Consider the following 20,410-nt stretch of genomic DNA (forward strand, 5'->3'; position numbering starts at 1 on the left):
CTATACATTTGCTGCATAAATAAAAACCACATCTATCAAACACGAGAACAATGACGATAACATTTTCAACTGGAAGACAGAGCAATGAGAATGAAGGAAATCTCATACACGTACAAATCTGAGCCTCTGATTTTCTACGTTCACGGAAATAATGGAATTCACTTCCTGAAATGGAAACAGCAATATCATTGTTCACATTACTTTTTAAAAACTAAATCAAGCAAAAATTACAGTCAGACAATAAATATAGCCTCACATGCATGTTTTGGGAGAGTATCACAATTTCTACACATTTTGTCTTGGTAATGGGAATTCTCCTGTAAAATCTGACGTAATATGAGGCAATATGACACACTGCAATGGAAATATTATATAACACAGAATAAAATGTCACAAGCGTGATCTCAGCATCTGCTTGTTTTAGTTTTTTTTCTGCTGTGTATAATATGAAATTAAATTAATAGCTAACTCCATTAAGCATATTAAGCATGTTTGATACGATTTAAGGAAGTTTAATAGCCTGTAACGACATCTGAACAGAAAAAGTCGAGCAAACAGAAATTGGGCAAATTTTGTAAAGGAAAAATCAGAGGCTTTAGTAGAGCAGACTACTAAACATCGACCTCAGTTATTCTGCTAAACTAAGGGACCACTGAGCAGAAAAGTTTCAAACATCCTCGCCTAGGCAACAAAACAAGCCTGAGAAACAACAAGTAAGCGTTTGTTGACTGACGGGCTAATAGAGCTGGGTTTTATGTGAAGAATGAGGTCCCACTGGATTGGTGCAATCATTTTAGGAATGTCGGACTAATAATTAATCTTAATTTAAATTAAGTTGATCAAAACTTAAACAATAAACCTGCTCAGATTCAGTAAACCATTGATCCCTGAGGGGAAATTGGGTGACATTATCACTGCTTGCATACATCCTTATATGACATATAAAAAATTGAAAAAGAGCAGTCACAATAATCCATGTCAGTTTAATTTATACATATCTACCTTTGAATTGTTGCTTACAAATCTCTTCTTTGGTTATTCTGTTTTAAAACCAAATCAAAATAACAAATAAACAGTGTCGTTATTTTGTTTCACAAACTTAAAACCAAAACAGGAATACAAAAAAATCAAAAACCAGACAAAGCTTCATGTTTTAATCTCACCACACAGAGGGGACCCACAGACGGGGGTGGACTTTTACTTCTGGATAAAAAAGGAGCAACGCATATGTCACGCAGCTGATGAACTGGTGAATTTAAATGTTATCAATACATAAATAAATCTTTAAAAAAAAAAAAGAGTGTTACGTAAAACATGTCTATGACGTGATTAAAGGAACCAGAGGTGTTGTAATGAATCTAGTGGTACTCCTCGTTTCTTGTAATCAACTCCTGTGAGTGTTGATGGCTACCGTTAGTGGCTAGCGGTATTATAACATGCAAAAATAAATATTTTTACTGCCCGCAAAAAAGCTGTAATTGTTTTTGCAAAAGTGTCAAAAGGTAGAAGTTCTAACATTTATTGTTCCTCACACTAGCCTCACTGTTGATAGTCAGTCACCAGTTTATCTGGATACTATTTGGACCGTAACACTGTTCGGGAAAGTTGGCAGATAATCACATACTCAGACTTCCAGCGTCAATAACTCTTTGACACACCAAACATCATCGACACGCCTCTTTGCCATCGGTGTGAGGTGGACAACATGATACAAGATCATTTTATCAAACGCAGCAGAATAAAAGTCCGCCCCCGTCTGTGGGTCCACTCTGTGTGGTTAGCTTAAAACATGAATCTCTCATCCATAGTTTCCCGTAAATATCCAAATATCACACAAACAGTAGATTTTATTTTAAAACTGAAAAAAAACGCTGCTCATCTGGTTTTTGATTATTGTCTTTCTGTTTTGGTTTTAAGTCAGTAAAACCAAATAACCACACTGTTTATTTGTTATTTTGATTTGGTTTTAAAACGGAATAACCGAAACACGAAGGGTACGCATGGTTTTCAATTACACTTTTATTTTTGACATACAGTACATTTTTGTTAAAATATGGTTTTCTTTTTTCTTCCTCACGGAAGTTAAAAACAAATATTTTCTGAAACAATTGAAAAATATTAAAAAAAACAAAGAAACCAAAAAAATTTACTGTATGGGAAAACAGAATTTGGAAAACACTATTAAATGGATTTCATAGGGCCCTAAGCTGCATTAATCAACAAGAAAAAAAAACCCCACATCAGCTGTAGCCAGGGAAGGGGTCCTAATACATCTATCTAATTTAACTCTAGCATGATTATAGCCAAGAATGACTCTGCAGGGACACAATCTTACATAACACAAATGCATTAATTCACGCCCCCCCTCGACCATCTGGATGTTTGTTTGTTTGTTTGTTTGCACGGTAAAAATCTCCCAGTGAGCCACGCTCAATGATTGAACCAATCAGGAGGAGGATTGAGGAAGCAATCACCCACATGGAAAAGAATGGGTAGTTTCCTGAGCTTAGCACACTTGATGGACGGGCTGGGCAATATATTGATATATATATATATATATATATATATATATATATATATATATACTGTATATATATATATATATATATATATATTTATTTATTTTTTGCATAGCTTTTTTGTATTAAAACACTCAGTTTGATGATTCCTGAGTGCGTCCTAACCAGGGTTGAGGTTTTCAATTACCCATGTTGAATTATATTTCAATTATGATTAGAGTGACCAGCATTTTTTCCAATTACAATTAAATTAGAAATATTGTTGATTACCAGAAAGTCAATTACATATATGTTCTCAATTACTAAAGTTCAATTACAATTAATCACAGTTACTGAGCTTGAAATAATTAACCTAATAGCCAATAGTTAGCTTTCTGTTAGTATCTCTTATGTTAACGGGTCCTAAATCAGCTGTAAAATACACTAAAAACAAAAATCTGTCATCTAATTTCTTTCCTATCTATTGATTACCTTGTAAGGCTTCAATAAATCAATGAAAATATAGGTTTTAATATTTTTGGTGTGGGTGTCTTTTTTTTGTGTCAGTATAGCCTTAGATTTCAATGTTTTTTAAATGGTAAAATGTGGGAAAGCCTGATATGAAACATATTTTAATATTTGTTAACTACATATGTGTAGAACTGTAACATGGTTCCCCTGTTGTGCGTTAAGTTATAACTAACATTTTTCATGGCGATCATAATAAGTCAATTATCTAAACTCAATTACAATTTCATTACAATTACGACAGCAACAGAGCTTTAAAAATACATTCACGCCACAATTGTAATTATCAATTACGCGAATACAATTATAATTGACCTCAACCCTGGTTCTAACCCAGACCTTCCCCTAAACAACCACACTACAGAACTCACTCACTCACACGTGCTGTCCCTTACAGGAGAAAAAGACTACAGTGGCACCTATTGTGCAGCTATGTGTTAATAAATGTCCCATTGTGTATTTTTTTCCTCATTTTGTGTATTTTGTTGTCCTATGTATTTTTGTTTTTGTTTTGTGTATTTCTCCATTTGTTTGTGCATTTCTTGGGGGTATTTTTGTCCCATTGAAAAAATCTTTCTCCTTTAATGTATTTTGTTGTCGTATTAAATGTTTGTGTTGTTCTATGTGTATTTTTCTGTAAATTTGTGTTTCTGTAGTAGTTTTGTCTGTTTTTTTTTGCTGTTGTTTTGTAGATTTACCTTTGGGGCCGCTAGTTGCCCATGTTTGTGATACACACACAAGTTGTGCGGTATTTTTGTATCAGCAAATTTAACCCTGAATTGTCTTTCGATTAAGACGTTATTTGAATTAAAATGATCAAGATTTATATCGTATATTGCCATTTTGAGAAGAAATATTGAAATATGAGTTTTGGTCCACATCGCCCAGCTCTACTCGATAGTACAGTGTAAACAGATTAATCCCATTGGTTCACAGTCTGCTGCACTGAGCTTGTCCGTTATACAAAAGAAAATCTTAATCCTGAATTCCTGACTGCAGATAATCTTTATAATTGGGACAGGAGCGCTGACATTAACCAGTAAAGTACAGTTCACTTTAGTTCAGCTTCCCTTTGCCAAACCCGTTTCAAGGCAACACAGACAATGGAAACCATTTATTTCCACAATTCTAGTGACATAGACGCATTTTGTTATATTTCTCTTGAAAAAAAAATACAGTTAATTATGTTACGACTAAAATGTTGCCTACGTGTAACAAAAAGTTAATCATTCTGAGAAAAAAGGTGTTACGAACAGTACGACAAAAAAAACCCACTACAATATGACAAAAAAGTGTATTACAATAATAAAGTTTGACATTACCGGAAACAACCAGTGTGTAACAATAAGACAAATGAATGCTTTACATCGTGACACATTATGTTATTACAAAAACTTTATTACAACAAAACGTGCACGAGGACAAAACAGTTTATTATTTACAACAAAAAAGGTTTGTTACATTGCGATGATGTTTAATAAGCTACGACAAAAATGTTTATTATGCTACTAAACGTTTCTTACAACAAAGAGTTTGTCATTATAATAACAAATGTTCACTATTACATAGAAAATGTGTTACGTAAATTAAAATTATTGGTGTTATAACGATAAAAATTACAACAAAGAAATTAAGTTATGACAAAACGTTTCTTACATTATGACAAAACGTTTCTTACATTATGACAAAAATGTTTATTATGCAACTACACATTAATTACGCCAATAAGTTTGTCATTATAAGAAAATCTTTTTACTGTTACATAAAAAATGTTACGTCAAAATCTGATATAGATATTGTTATTACAACAAAAACGTTTATTGTTTGTTTATCGCAGCAAAAAAGTGATTAACAACAAGACGTTTATTATGTTACAATGAAATAAATTACATTACGACAAAAATGTTTATTATGCTCCTACAACTTTATTACACAAAAGGTTTGTCATAAGAAACGCTACAACGAAAATGTTTATTACACTACGACAAAAATTACATTACAACTGAAAAGTTTATCGCAAAATACAAAAGGGTTTAACGACATGATGTTCATTACATTACATGAAAAAATGTACGTTGCTATAAAAATGTCTGTTACAAATTTTTCGCAGTAAATGGCAGCACAGTCGGAATCGGTCACCAGATGTAACGGTCACCTGTTGAACTGGAACACAGGAAGTTAATAGGTAGTTATCTTTCCAGCACTAGGTTTGTCCTGTTGTTCATTAACATTTCTCTAAAGCACATCTGTAAACATAGGCTATGGGGATATGAGTGAAGCACAGAACGTCTCAAAGGTATCGTAGAGTTTGTTTGGAGCGTGTCATGCCACCGTTAGCACAGTCATCAATAGGAATGTGAAATACAGTTCATCATAGGTATACCTCAACTATGAGATCCAGAAAATCACATTGTAGTAGGGATGAAACGATTAACACAACTCCCGATACGATTCTCTCACAATTTATTTTACAAAATGGGACTGTAGACAAATGATGACTGAAAAATATTTCTTTAGAAAATACTGTACTATTTTCCTTTTATTTTTCATTGTCAAAAGAATCCGTTGATAAACTATTTAAAACAATGCAATTGAACTAAAAATAAATCCTGAATGAAATAAATAAAGGAATAATACAAATGAAGAAGAAGCCTATTAATTTAAATTCTGGTTCTATAGTAAACAATGCAAAACTGCATTAATAGTTCTTTTTCTTTTTAAAAGTGCAACTGAAAATGTAGCTTGTGCCTTAACAATTGGACTTTAAAAAAAAAACCTTGAAAGGAAATAATAAAACTCTAAGTCCGTCTCGGTTCTCTCTTGACTCAATCCACTGTAGAAACAACTCGTGTATCGCTACGCTAAAAGATGAAACATGGCGGTGGGACTGGAAAAGGCAGTGACCAGCGCTGAGCTTTAGAGCTGACCAATCACAGCGCTAGCTGACTACACGTCAAGGCGTCAACTTGATGGGTAGTCAGGATTTTTGAGAGGCGCACGTAAGGTTACGGGGGAGGGGGTCTGAGCCTACGTGCGTCTACGGCGGGGGATTCTAAGCAGAACCTTAAATTAGGCTTAAATCTGCAATAGGTAAGCAGCTTGGCGTGAAGAAATCATCTGTGGGAGCAATTATTAGAAAATGGAAGACATACAAGACCACTGATAATCTCTCTTGATCTGGGGCTCCACGCAAGATCTCACCCTGTGGGGTCAAAATGATCAGAAGAACAGAGAGCAAAAATCCCAGAACCACACGGGGGACCTAGTGAATGACCTGCAGAGAGCTGGGACCAAAGTAAGAAAGACTCAAACCCTGCAGTGCCAGATGTGTCTACTGTAAAGCATGGGGGTGGTAACATCATGCTTTGGGGCTGCTTCTCTGCAAAGGGACCAGGACGACTGATTCATGTAAAGGAAAGAATGATTGGGGCCATGTATCAGGAGATTTTGAGGGAAAACCTCATTCCATCAGCAAGGGCATTGAAGATGAAACGTGGCTGGGTCTTTCAGCACGACAGTGATCCCAAACACACCACCCGGGCAACAAAGGAGTGGCTTCGTAAGAAGCATTTCAAGGTCCTGGAGTGGCCTAGCCACCCCATAGAAAATCTTTGGAGGGAGTTGAAAGTCTGTGTTGGATTTTATTTTTCTTATTTTGTCTCTCATAGTTGAGGTGTACCAATGAAGAAAATTACAGGCCTCTCGCATCTTTTTAAGTGAGAGAATTGGTGGCTGACTAAATACTTTTTGCCCCACTGTAAATACGCAAAATAAAAAAACTGAGATATAAAATTCAAAGATTCCCGAGATAAAACCAAGTAAAAAAAGTTTCAAAGGAGCGCAGCGGAATGATGACATTTGACCCTCCTGCTTCCCGTAGCAAATCAGTGTCAGGTTATGTGTTGTTTTGTTGTCTGTAGCCCTGATGGTCTTCTTTTTGTTCTGTAAGTCTTACAGTTCTAGTTTCATGTGTTAACTCTTGTCTTGGTGTTTCCAGAAATCTTTCTCCTCTCAGTGATGTCAGTGTGTTTGGGTTGTGACTGATTAGCTGCCTCATGTTTCCACCCAGGTGTGGCCTGTTCCCAATCAGGCCTCCTTCACTATTTAGTTGAGTGTTTGGACACAGAGTGATTGCTGGATCATTGTGAATGTCGAACTCCTTGTGTCCTGCTACGTGTTTGTACCCTGCTCTCTGTTTATCTTGTGTCTTTTTGGATTTGAGTTTTTATTTGTTCTACAATAAACATGGACTGGATCTATGAACGTTATGCCTGCCTGCTGCTTGATTCTCTTTCTGCGCATGAGTCCTCATCCACGACTCCGCAATGTGACACTCAGAGCTTTGTTTACAAGATGGCGAACACCGCGGGTGCTCTGTAGACTCATAAGGCAGTTGTATGTAGTGATGCACCGAGAAAACAAACCGACAAACAGCAATTGCGCAAACAACACGGTTAGCGTGCTTGTCTGGATATGAGCTACCGTGTCCATTGAGCGGTGTTGTGCTAATCTACTCCTTCCCCTCCAACAAAATCTGCATCATCTAGCTATGGGAGCACGCATGCGTTTAGCAAAGGCGGAGTTACGTTGTTAGAGACTTTTAAATGCTTTTAATCCATATGTATCATTTGTATTCTATCCTACCTGTGTCTAACTTAGTGATTTACAACTGACAGAAAGTCTATCCCTCCATGTGTATCTCCCATAATAAAGCACATGTATCCAGTGTCGTATGATATAATAATGTAGAACATCATTAACAAAAAGACATATCAACATCTTCCGCCATATTAGTTCTCATTATTACTCACAATCATTTCCTAAATGTCCTAAATCAAAAAACTTAGATGTAAACATAAGAAAATGTGATCACATCAGAAAATAAAATTACTATCTTAAACAGTTTCTAAGAAAAACTGACCCCTTTGAAGATACCTCGAACAAAGTAAAAACTAGTTCTGATGAACTATTGCCGGGCCTGTGGCCCACGCCGAATAGCACGTACCACATTCCTGAGAATTCACTGAAATAACTGTGAGACGCAAAATCATAATCTATGTTGAATTGGCTTTGAAACGAAATCACACGACTATGTTCCGATTAATTTAGAAATTGCCGGAAAAGGTAATTAGAGGGTCTCCTAGATGGTGTTAACATCCACTCATAGAATATCAATGTGAAATTACAGCCCAATTCAAAGAGTATTAGGTGTATTAATGAGTCGTCATTTAAAAAATGAGACCCCCTGGTGCCACTGTGGCACATACGGAGTAATGGGCCCGATTCATATATTGGTATGTGTCAAAGATTCGGGACCACCAACTGTTGCAATATTTGACTCACAAATAAATGAGATAATGAAAATTACCAAAAACATTGGGCCCCGAATAAAATTGTGCGAGGCATAATCGTATTCTACGTTGAATTACCTTTAAAACGATATATCACGCGACTATGTTCTCATAAATTTGGAAATGACTGGAAATAGGGGGTGGGCCCCCAGGCCCCATTTAAAAAAAAAAAGGGCTCCGAGCGCGTCATTATATTCATTCATAGAGTATTCATACCAAACTGAATTTTGATCTAAGGAGAACTAACAGAGGAGAAGTCATTTGAAAAATGGGGCACACAGGGCCCCCTGGCGCCCCCGTGACACGTACAGGGTAATGGGCCCCATTTATGATTTGATACCACCAACTGTTGTAATATTTGACTCACAACTAAATGAGAAATCGACTTCTCATTTTCGAACTCCATCAAGGTATTGATACCCTGAAGCCACACACTGTATTTGGTTATTCTATCTCAAACTGTTTCGGAGAAAAGCTGTCAACTTTAACTCAGACGGACGGACGGACGGAGCTCTAACCCCCAAAGGTTTCCACTTTATTCTATGTGCTAATTTCCACCGGGGCCGCTTCCAACAAAACATCATAATGTGTAAAAACAAATTCACATCCACTATATTGATTCCTCTCATACTGTAACTCACTGTAAACTGCAGCAACATTGATTTAGTTCATGTTTTACTGGTTTTACAGTTTTATCTCTTCTCTGTTGGCTGTTGATAAAAAATGTGTCTATGACAAATCCAGAGTCCAACCTTCTTGTTCTCCTTCGTTAAGAACACTGACCTGTTTATCTGTTTATTGTTGCGTTTAGAACACATACATTTAACTGCGTTCTCGCGCCATTATATAAATATCGTGAGAACTGATCTGTCTCGTGACGTCACAGTCGTTCAACCGGAGTGCACCGTGGCACACTCAAAACACAACCGGTGTGGATTAGCGGACCGCGGACAGCGGGGCAGCGGAGACATATCCAGTGGTAACCCCGGGTTACCCATATCCACTTCTACACTTTGTGATGAGGGATAATAACAACTTTACTCTATCTCTCTTTTTGACAGGTCTAAAATGCAGCTTTACAAACTTATGTTACAGAAATGAAAAATAATAATTAAAAAAAAAGTTAGATTGGTACATTTGTTTTCATTCTTGATTTGTGAAGCTAAACATTTCACACTTTTACAGTCAAATAGTTTTTCATTAACACACTTTTGTTACACATTAGTTTCTTTTCATTGGTAGTTTTTTTAATACATTGTATCGTGAGTTAACTATTGTTCCACCACTAGTCATCACTACTCACGCTTGTGAGCTCCATCTGCTCATCGTCTTCAACAGATCAAACAAATGTGTTTATGAAGAGATACCATCACACACACACACACACACACACACACACACACACACACACACACACACACACACACACACACACACACACACACACACACACACACACACACACACACACACACACACACACACACACACACACACACACACACACACAGCTGCTCTCTGGTCCCACAGGACTCTGAATCCCCTGATGTGGTGAACACAACAATGTCTTTGTGGCTCACTGATCAATTCTGAAGTGACGGAGCACATGGGGGCCATTACTCTTTGATCTCCTGTTCTCTTCACATCAAAGCATCTCTCCTGAATGTGTGAACCACCATGGGAACCAGGACGTGAAACACACCATACATGTGTCCGCTGGCCATTTCAACAATGTTGCTTATTTTCTCATTTCCTGTTCAACTACAGAGAGGAAGAGAGCTGGATTGTTGGATTGAACAAGCTCAAACAAACTGTGCTGCATGCTGGGAAATTACAGTGAGTTTCTGGTTTTCTGTATGTCACCATTATGTTTTTAAACCCACAAAACCACTTTTTTAAATATAATGTATGTGGGTATGATTGATCCTGGTCCAACTCAACATTTTAGTCAAAGTATTTTAATTTGTGGTGTTTAGTTGTAAAATGTCAGAGTGACTGCCCTCTATGGGTGAAAACCAGGATATTACAATAGATTTTTGCTATTGGTTGAGAATGAGATCATGTGACATTTTGGGACCATCTTGCATCAGAAACAACAAGCACTGTAGCCCCGCCCCTTTTATAAAAACTTGCACCTATGGACAATCTGCGGTGAGTAGGTAGGACTGAGGAAAGAATGAATAGCATAGCATAGCATAGCATAGCATAGCATAGCATAGCATAGCATAGCATAGCATAGATCAGGGATGGGCAAATCAGGATGTGTTTGTATCTGATCTGAGGGTCACGTGATCAACATGTGTCAGCATTTAGAATAATAACCAATCAGAGAATCATCACATGGTGGTTTGTCATTTTGGAGTCATTATGTATGTTTTTGTTATTTCTTCGTTTTCTTGTCATTTTGTGTTTTTTCTGTCATTCTGCATTAATGTTGCCCATTTGTGAGTTTTTGGGGTCACTTTCTGTATTTTTGTTGTTGTTTTCTTTATTTTTTTTGACAGTTTGTGTGTCTTTGGAGCTATTCTGTAATGTGTTGTTGTTGTTTGTGTTTTTGTACTGAAGTGGTTGTTTTGTCTTTCTTTGTTGTCATTTTGTGTTTTCAGTCATTTTGTGTACTTTTGGAATTTGTTGTGCAATTTTCTATACTTGTGTTTTGGGAGTTATTTTGTGTATTAAGTTTATATTCTTATTTATATTCTTTTCAACTGCTTGAAATACAATTTTTGGGAATTTGTTTTGGGGGCTGCACTAAATTAGACCAAGGCCCACACTGTACGTGGCCCCCGGGCCACCAGTTGCCTATGTCTGGCATAGATTGTTCATTGAAGATTTTATAGTATAGACTGGGCGTGTCTTAACTGCTCCAGGAGCCCCGCCCATAATCAAGGCATTTTTTGAATTTCCCTCCTAGTGGCAGGTCAGGAGAAAGCAGAAGTTTAGTTACTCTAAGTATTTTTCAAGCATCTCCGATTTTTGGTGATTGCAGAAATAAACGGGAAAAAACGTAACAACCACTTAAACACAAAATGACTACAAAAACAACAACATATGGGCTTCAAAGACACACAAAATGCCAACAAAACTGCACAAAATGACATAAAAATACACAAAATGATAACCATTACACAGAAAATATAACAAAAACACACTCGTTAAGCATACAAAAAGGCAACAAAAATGTGCCTTTCTGACAGGAAAATAGACAAACCGAACTAAAAAACACAAAATGTCTAAAAACCTAAAAGCACCAAGAAAAGCCACACAAAAGTACTACAAAGACAAAACTCTGTTCTTTCCTGTGTTCATGCTCTGATTGGTCTTTGTAACATAAATGTTGATAATGTGGTCCTATAGGATTAGACAATCACATTCTTGTAGCCCCGCACTGATAGAAGTTGCCCATCTCTGGTCTAGAATGTGTGACAAAAAGACCAATGTGTCCAGTAATGATAATCACGTTAAAAATCTGTCCTTCCGTGTAACGGATCAAGTCGTGATCGTTACCCTGTGACTGTAAATGAATGCAGAGCTTCATGTGAAGCGTGTTTTTAATATGTTGAGATCATATCACACATTTACATGATTTTTTTCCCCTGTTAAACACGTGGCTGAGGGGTTAGAAAGTGTAGCAAATGAAATGTCTCAAGACATGTGATTTCAGCGTAACCCTCCAGTTTCTCTGAGTCTCTGAAGTAAATAAAATGTACCATTAGTAACAGTAGTTAACAATTAATGCTATTTATCATTGGGTATGATGTAGTTAAGTTTAATAGTCATTAAAGTCGTCTAAACAGGAAAAGATGATGAAACGGAAACTGACACAGATGTGGGAATTTTGAAATGTACAGGTCCAGTATTATGCTATTTCATAACCTTCTCCATTTTTTCTAAGAACAACAACAACAACAGAGTATTTGAGCTTTATTTGTTTCCTGGAGTTTTAGACTCTGAAAAGTCACTTTAACGACGCTTCTAAAAACAGGCTGTTTTTGGGCCTTCATGCATATGCATGAGTGGGCGTGTCTATAGATGCTGACTTCATGCCTCGCTCTAGGAGAGGGTGATCAGTGATCACCATAGTGATTTTCTTTTGCTATCCACAAAAAAAACTGAACATTACAGTAAAACACATGGATATGAGGTCAGTCAAACACTGCTTCAGTGTGTGTGTGTGTGTGTGTGTGTGTGTCAGTTGTTTCAAACACTCCCCGAGTGTTAAGCTGCGATACTTGTTTATTTTTTTATTTAGCACTTTAGAGTAGCCATTAAAGGAAAAAAGAAAGAAGATAAAAAACATCCGTTCAGATTTATGAATATACAACAACAAAAAGTAATATTAATAATAGCATGTGCATGGGAGAGGTAGAAACCAATAGGTCTACAAATAAAAAGCCGATATAATAGGATTAGGATATACTATAATAGTGCCTGATCAAATATCCTTGTCCTATTATGACCTTAATAGAAAAAGGACATTTGTTTTACTATGTTGTGTACGGGTATATTTAAAGTTCAATAAATGTTAAGACTTCTATTGGCGTATTTAATTTAATTTCTAATATATACATTTATATCATATGAGTGTTTTATTTGTCTTTCATGATCAATGTGCTTTAAAAAAGAGTATATCGGCCTTAAATATCGGCTTTAGATATTATTTTTTTAATTGGTATCTGCATCGGCCTGTGAAAATCCCTTATCAGTCGAGCTCTATTTAAAGTGAACTGCTCCCTGGGTGCCACACCTTTGTCCGTGAGGGTAAAGGAATGTATATCACTGTAGCAACACTATTATAAAGTGATTTTTTCTTTAATAAAAGTGCCTGTGTGGGACTTTGATCCAGGACTTTTAGTTCATACACAGTTTCTGTTTCAAAGGGTTTTTTCCCCAAACTGCAGACTTACACCAGTTCACCAGTATTTATTGCACTATTTTTTTTTTTTTTTTTTTTTATCTGAGCTGTCATGACAGTAAATGTCCCCACTGCAGGATCAATAAAGTTACTCTATTTATAGTGCGTTACCAGCCAAAGTAAAGCTTTTATAAATAATATCACATCTCAATGTCAAAGACATTCAAACAGGGGTGTCACACTCATTTTAGTTCAGGGGCCAAATACAAAGCAGTTTGAGTAGTTTCATTAAATCAGTAATGTAATATCAGTCCCAACAGGATCGTCACTTTAACAGGAATTTAGTTTAGTTTAACATTAAAAATGACTGTAATCATGAGATATAAGCATCAGGTAAATTGGGTTAGGGTTAGGGTGAGGGTTAGCCCCCAGGCCTTGAGTTTGACACACGTGTATTAAAGGAATAGTTGTGAATATCAGTTAGAAAGCCTGGGGCAATGTCTGCATAATAAAGTTTATTATTATAATTATAACACTTGTTTATAAACATATAGGTCATTAAAAAAACTGTGTATTTAAAATGTTTGTGCCTCTGGAAGTAACTAACCACTCAGATTTAATGGTTTTTAGTGTGATTTTCTGCGTCCATTGTTAATGCAGCGTACGTTCACTCACACATGAAGGTGACGAGAAACAGATCTGAGAGTGAAATATGAAGATAGAATTAAAATGAGTCTAAAATACATAAACAACTGCGGTTTAAAATCAACACTTTGACAAAGTGGGAACCAGTGGGAGGATAATTAATGGGCCTTATGTTCACGCCTGTGTGTATGTGTTATAGTAAATAGTGTGACACGCAGGACGAGGGTTTTTTATGGAAACATTAACATCCTGATATCAGGATGTTACTGCTGTTGCCATGGAAACTCGTGCAACCAAAGGTGTGTTGATTTTAAGGAGATGATTGTGTGTTTAACGAGAACAAATAAAGCTGAGTCCGTGCTTTCCCACACAGGGTTACTGGTTACACTGGAGCCCAGTCTACATAATAATGAAGAAAGAAAAGCCTTCACATGATTTTAAAAGTGCAACAGAAAACATTAAACAGTTAAATAAACAATAAAAACATTAAACAAGATTTAATATCAAGAACAGAAACATTAATTCAACCAGAAAAAACCAAAAAGTAAAAATGACAGAGAAAACACATTTCAGATTAAACTATAGGTCATGTTAAAGGAAAAATGAGTTTGATTCACTGCTCTACACCCTAATGTAGGCCTGCACAATTAATCCATTTATTATAATAATAATCTATAAATGCTAATTGGAAAAAAAAGGATTGTCTCTCCATTTGTGAATTTAGATAAAGAGTCACAAGTATATAATAATAATAATAATAATAATAATAATAATAATAATAATAATAATAATAATAATAATAATAATACATTTTATTTGTGGGCGCCTTTCAAAAAACCCAAGGACACCTTACAGGCAGAGTTAAAATAGCAACAATAAAAACATATAATTACAAAGCAGTAAATATGAAACATAAAAATTAGAGATTTAAAAAGGAGGTAGGTAACATTTTTACTAAAAACCAATTTAAAAACAGTTTTGCAGTGTGGTGGATGGAAATCAGAGTGTGCGCACCACAAGTGTTTGTGTGTTTGCGTATTTGTGTGTGTGCGTACCATGAGTGTTTGTGTGTATACGCAGGAATGTTGTTCTGTGTGTGCGCGCAGAGTGTTTATGTGCGCAGTCTTTGTGTGTGTGTGCACACCAAAAGTGTTTGTGTGTATGCGCGCACGAGTGTTTGTGTGCGTGCACCACAAGTGTTCGTGTGCGTGTGCACCATGACTGTTTCTGTGTGCGTGCGTGAGCGTTTGTGTATGAGAGACCTCTATTTTATCAGGGTTTAAATGTGCTTTATAGATACAGTTTGTGTTTTCAAAAAAATTCTGATTAATCAATTAATCGATTAATTTATTAACCGATGAATCAATTATAAAAATAATCGTTAGTTGCAGCTCTAGAAATTATTCGTTTTCCTGCATACAATCTGTGGCCCACTTGGGATCACATTGAACAGTTTGTTCCACTTCTTCACAGCAGAACAACTGAAAACTGTTGTGGCGATGGCTAAGGAGGTCACGGTATGTACCCATTAAAGCTCCATCTCTTCGTCTTCCTGCCAACTGCTCAGAGATGTTCTCTCTGTCCTGGTTTCAACAGAAAACAATCCATACTTTGTGACGCTAATGAGCCAACGGGGAACCAGAACAGGACAAAAGGTGCAGGAGTTGAAATATTAAAGTTGGCCTACAAAGAGTAAGTTACCTGTGTCACATACCTGAACAACAATAAGATATTAACAGAAGACAAAAAGATCAAAAGTGGTTGCTTTTAACACATTTCTGAGCTACAATGTTTGATGTCAAAGTATTTAAAGTGAGCCGTGTTGTGGAAAAGGTCCTTTACCCTGATTTAGTGATGCATGAACAATGTCTGCGTCCCTTCCTCCGTCGGAGTCGTTAAAGTGTTAGAAAGGAAACAAACATCCGGAGAAAGGCCTCATCATTGTTCAATCTGACCTGAGCCTGTCTAATGTCACGTTGCGTAATGTCATCCATCGACGCGGCGCGGTTACAACGACACGAAAAGCTCGCTTCCACTTTGCACTGTTGGCAGTGACACGTCCATGTGTGCAGTCACGTTATGCTGCTTTTCTTTATTATCATAATAGGAGAGGATTATCACTCTCATATTAGACACATTTAGCTGCATTTAGTCACTCACTGCTGTTTTAAATAAAAAAGAAGCGACTATGGGGTGAAAATGACAGGAACACGTGGGGGGTTGTGTGTAACAAAGCATCTTCATCCATTAGCACCGCCCACAACGCTTCAACAGGTCAAGGTGCCTTTTATTCTCCGAGCACTTCACATCACAGAGTGCTTCACTTCAACAGTGACTGAAGTGGAGATGAAAACAAAAGGCTTAACATTTCCACCCTGTGCTGAGAGGATGATAATGACTAAATTAGAAAATTCAATTGTTCTAACGGTGGTTAATGCGTCAACAGCAGGAGAGCAGAGGTGATAATTACGTGGATGACGATGCACTGGTAGATTAAAAAATAATAATAAAACAACCAGTCAGTGTTCGTTCACTGGTGACATTGGTCAGGTCTTTTTTACCATGCCAAAGTGGGGGCTTGTACTGGATCCTCTCTCTTAAAAAATATTATCAATCTTAATTAATCACTTAATATTTGACACGAGAAGCAACATTTTTTCAGTTTAAAGGTGCAGTATTATCAGAAATTGACAAAATTGGCATGAAACGCCGTCAGCGTTTTTTTAATGGGGAAAAGTTTCCTGGCACCTCTTATTGAGTGGACCACCCTCCCCCTGAAAGCTCCGTCCATGTTTCGTGTAGCGCAGCGGTGCTCTGTGAGAACGTGATCATCTTTAATCATCTTCACCTGCTCAGTGTTCGAACTGTCATGCCTGGCTAACTCACAATAACCCAATCCATGTTGTCCTTTAGTTGTTTTTATTTCAGCTTTTTGTCCGTGCCTCGTAGGTACACATTCACAGTCAGCTAGCTACCTCAAGTACAACCTTTTCAGTGGAAACTTCCAGTTTACAAAATAAAAGTCAATTGGAACAACGTTATTGGAATGTTACATTCTAACAACTTCTCATCGGAGCTACAGAATATAGGATCATTTAAATTAGGTTCATTTAAACTAAGTTGACCAAAACGTAATCATCAAACCTGCTCAGAGTTAAAAACTAACATTTTCAGAAAAAATTATAAATATTTCTAAAAAAACAGAATTAAAAATAAAACTCAATATGGAAAAAATAAAACAGATTTTATAGGGCCCTAATTGTGAGCGTCTTTGGTTTATTTATGTACTGGATTATCTATCTACTGTACCTAAAGATATCAACATGTTAGATGTAATATCAACCTGCAGTCGCTATGTTTGTTTCACCTGTGAGGTAGTTTGAGAGGGAGGAGCTCACATTCTTATAGGGTAGGAGGAGCCAGGATTGTCAGGAGAAGGAGTTTCCGCTATGTGACGTCGAGAAAAATCCATCTGGCCCATTTTTACAAAATGTGGAATAACAAGGGAAACAGAAGTTTTTAAACTTTGTTCCTCTGAATGAGGCTAAAGGATGTTCATCACTGTAGAAAAACCATTATGAAGTCATTTATTCACAATATTTCCCCTTTAATATCGAGTCATAGATTATGACTAGTTGATGTAAAATTGCCTTTTCTGCATATTTTCTTTGATGTTTCCTGAGCTGATTGATGTCACCCTTAATGGAGTAAATTAAAATATAATAACCTTAAAATCAGCACAAACTTTACAAACAGATCAATCGTACACTGAAGTACATGTAACTGTACGAGTCAGGTCTACTATAGATAGATTATATATTATCTAATATAATGCAGCAGAATCACAGTGACCAGTGAGTCCTTCTCAGCTGCAGCCTAATTAAAAAAGCTAGATTTATATGTCTTTGTTACTTATAGTGTGAGCTCAGACTATCAGTGGTTAAGAGAATGAGTTTCTTAAGTTAGCGCTCTAATCTACAGACGGGATGAGATGATTCAGACATTTACACAGCGTGCACGGGCAGCGTGCACATATCTGAAGGATTACTTATCAGAAGGTTCATAGTCCAAAACTAGCAACTACTGCTGCACGTTCTGTAGAAACCTCCTTCAAAATAAAAGCTCTGGACATGTTAGCACCTATGACCCCGGTTTGAAAGGATCCATCCTTCATCCTGGCCGTGAACATTTTAGTGCCTATTAACAGCATTAGATCAGTGCGTGGGAGTGTGATTTTGCAAGGGGACGACCCTAAAATCCACCACAATCAAAGGTGTGAAAACATCCCAGGATGTGAGGACACACTCGCACATCACTCAAAAGCCGCTATGGAACATTCCGTGGGTTTGGTCGTCTCTCAGACCAGGACGTTCTGTGATCATCAGAACAATTTGTGTGGGTTTGCATTAAGAAACTGACACAAAAAAACCTTGTCAGTTTCTGATGCGGAAAAATAGAAAAGGGCACAAAAAGACAAAATCCTGCTCATCCAAATTGATCCAGTTTGTTTGTTTTTTTAACCCTAACCCCCACAATTCTTTCATTTATTTTATTCTATTTTGTTTTATTTCAACTGCTTACGAGCACCACAATAAGCCCGGGACGGCTGGAGTCCTTGTTGTTCACGTGGAGTCCGCTACCCACGTCCAGGGGTGGAAAGTAGCAAATGACATTTACTCTCGTTACTGTAATTCAGTAGCTTTTTTGTGTACTTCAACTCTTTTGAGTATTTTTTAAAATCTGTAATTTTACTTTTACTTAAGTAAATTTTGTTTCACATAACAGTACTTCGTTACATTTGTAATAGATTCCGTTACAGAGTAAAATAAATCCCTCTGCTACATTTGTGCTATTGAACGTACCCTAGAGCTGTTGTTAGGATCAGCCAATAGAATGTGTATATGTCTATGGCCTGCTCTGTTGATTCACGTGACATCACTCACATTACTGCATCGCGACAAAGCGAGAGCGCTAAATTCTGATGGAGAGCAGGAAACTTGAGAATCTGACGTCTGAAATCATCAAAATGCCCATGTTTTGTGTAGTTTACGGATGCTCCAATCGTTCTAACCGAGAAAAGGAAAATATATTTTATAGAGTACCGATGATTGTCATTCACAAAGGTGAGAAATGTAAAAAGCTCACAGAACAACGCCGTAAAACGTGGATTTTACACCTGGGTTGTGTGCGACTCAGAGCGGAGCGTTTTTGTGCCCCTCAAAGTTTTCTTAATGCCCCCCCATTTAATACAGCCTGGCACCGACTCTGGTGTTCTGTGCACCTCGTCCTCCAGCAGTGCCTGATAAGCCACTGTGCGTCTTTATGCATTGTGTGCGTTTCTTTTTATAACAGCTACAGGTGTTGTAGCTAATCGATCAACAGTTTTGTGCAATGATCATGTGATTTTAATTACAATTATAATTAATATAAAACTGTATTTGTTGCTCACGTCACCCTGGGGCGTCAGTATCATTTTTTTCCTCCTTTGGCTCATTCCACCTAGAATGTTCTATAGACTTTATATAACATACTGTACGTATTTAAAGCTTTCAGATGTGATTTATTGGATGCTCTGATACATTAGATGTATTAACACAAACTCAAATTCACATTTATTTTATTGTATTTATCCAGGATAGCCTCACCATGTGTTGTTGTCATGCACGTTACTTTGAAATGATGTTCTCTAATAAATTATAATAATAAAAAAGAACCTAGTTTGATCTGAATACATGTCTTTTTATTTTTTATTGCATGGGAGAGATGCAATTTAAGTGAGCTACTTTTTACTTTTACATCAGTAACTTTACTTTTACTGAAGTAGATTTGTTCTGTACTCTTTCCACCCCTGACCACGTCCTATATGACCCAGAGTGTTCCCAGTAGATGTGTAAAGATTTATTTTAACAACGATTCCAATCATGATTTGTTGTTGCAGAGTCGATGCATGGATGATGTTGGTTAATTTTGAACGATTCTATCCGAAATAATTCAGTCACTTGTTTTCCAAAATAATATAGTGACCAGTGTGAGTGAACACTAAACAGTACAGGTTTCATAGATTCCTCCTGTTGTTTTTTGTAGGAGAATCATCTATAAAATAATGGTGGACGTAAACAAACACCTAAACAACATTTAATTGGAATTGTATTCACATAAAGTCCAACCAACAGCTCAGTTTAAATTGACTTTTTTTAATAATACAGTGTTAATATCAAAAATGAAGTGCAACCAAGATCTGTTCAGGTTAAATGAGCAGTGTTTGAACCTGATACTTTTCATTTTAACATGATGGTTATCATGAGGCTTCAGCAGAGCTAATGCTAACGAGCTAATGCTACATGTGCTGCAGTGAGCACTGTCAGAAGGTCCTGATGGTGGACGGTGGACATAGAATATCTATGTCTGTGTTAAAGTGTTTCACACACTGGTGAGTCCATCCATTAATTGATCGCTGGCTTCTCCTCCATGCTTTGTTTTGTTGTCCGCTGGCACATGACGTCATAGACTAACATCTTTAATATTAAAAGAGA

The 20,410-nt window shown here is 36.8% G+C and overlaps 1 protein-coding gene across 1 annotated transcript in view; it reads right to left on the reverse strand.

Moving 5' to 3' along the window:
* Positions 1-20,410, reverse strand: part of plcl2 (phospholipase C like 2) — a 71,800-nt gene that overhangs the window by 36,037 nt on the left and 15,353 nt on the right. The gene's annotated exons all lie outside the window — the stretch shown is intronic.

The sequence above is a fragment of the Gouania willdenowi genome, chromosome 16 (genome assembly GCF_900634775.1).
Source record: "Gouania willdenowi chromosome 16, fGouWil2.1, whole genome shotgun sequence".
Lineage (NCBI taxonomy): Eukaryota > Metazoa > Chordata > Actinopteri > Blenniiformes > Gobiesocidae > Gouania > Gouania willdenowi.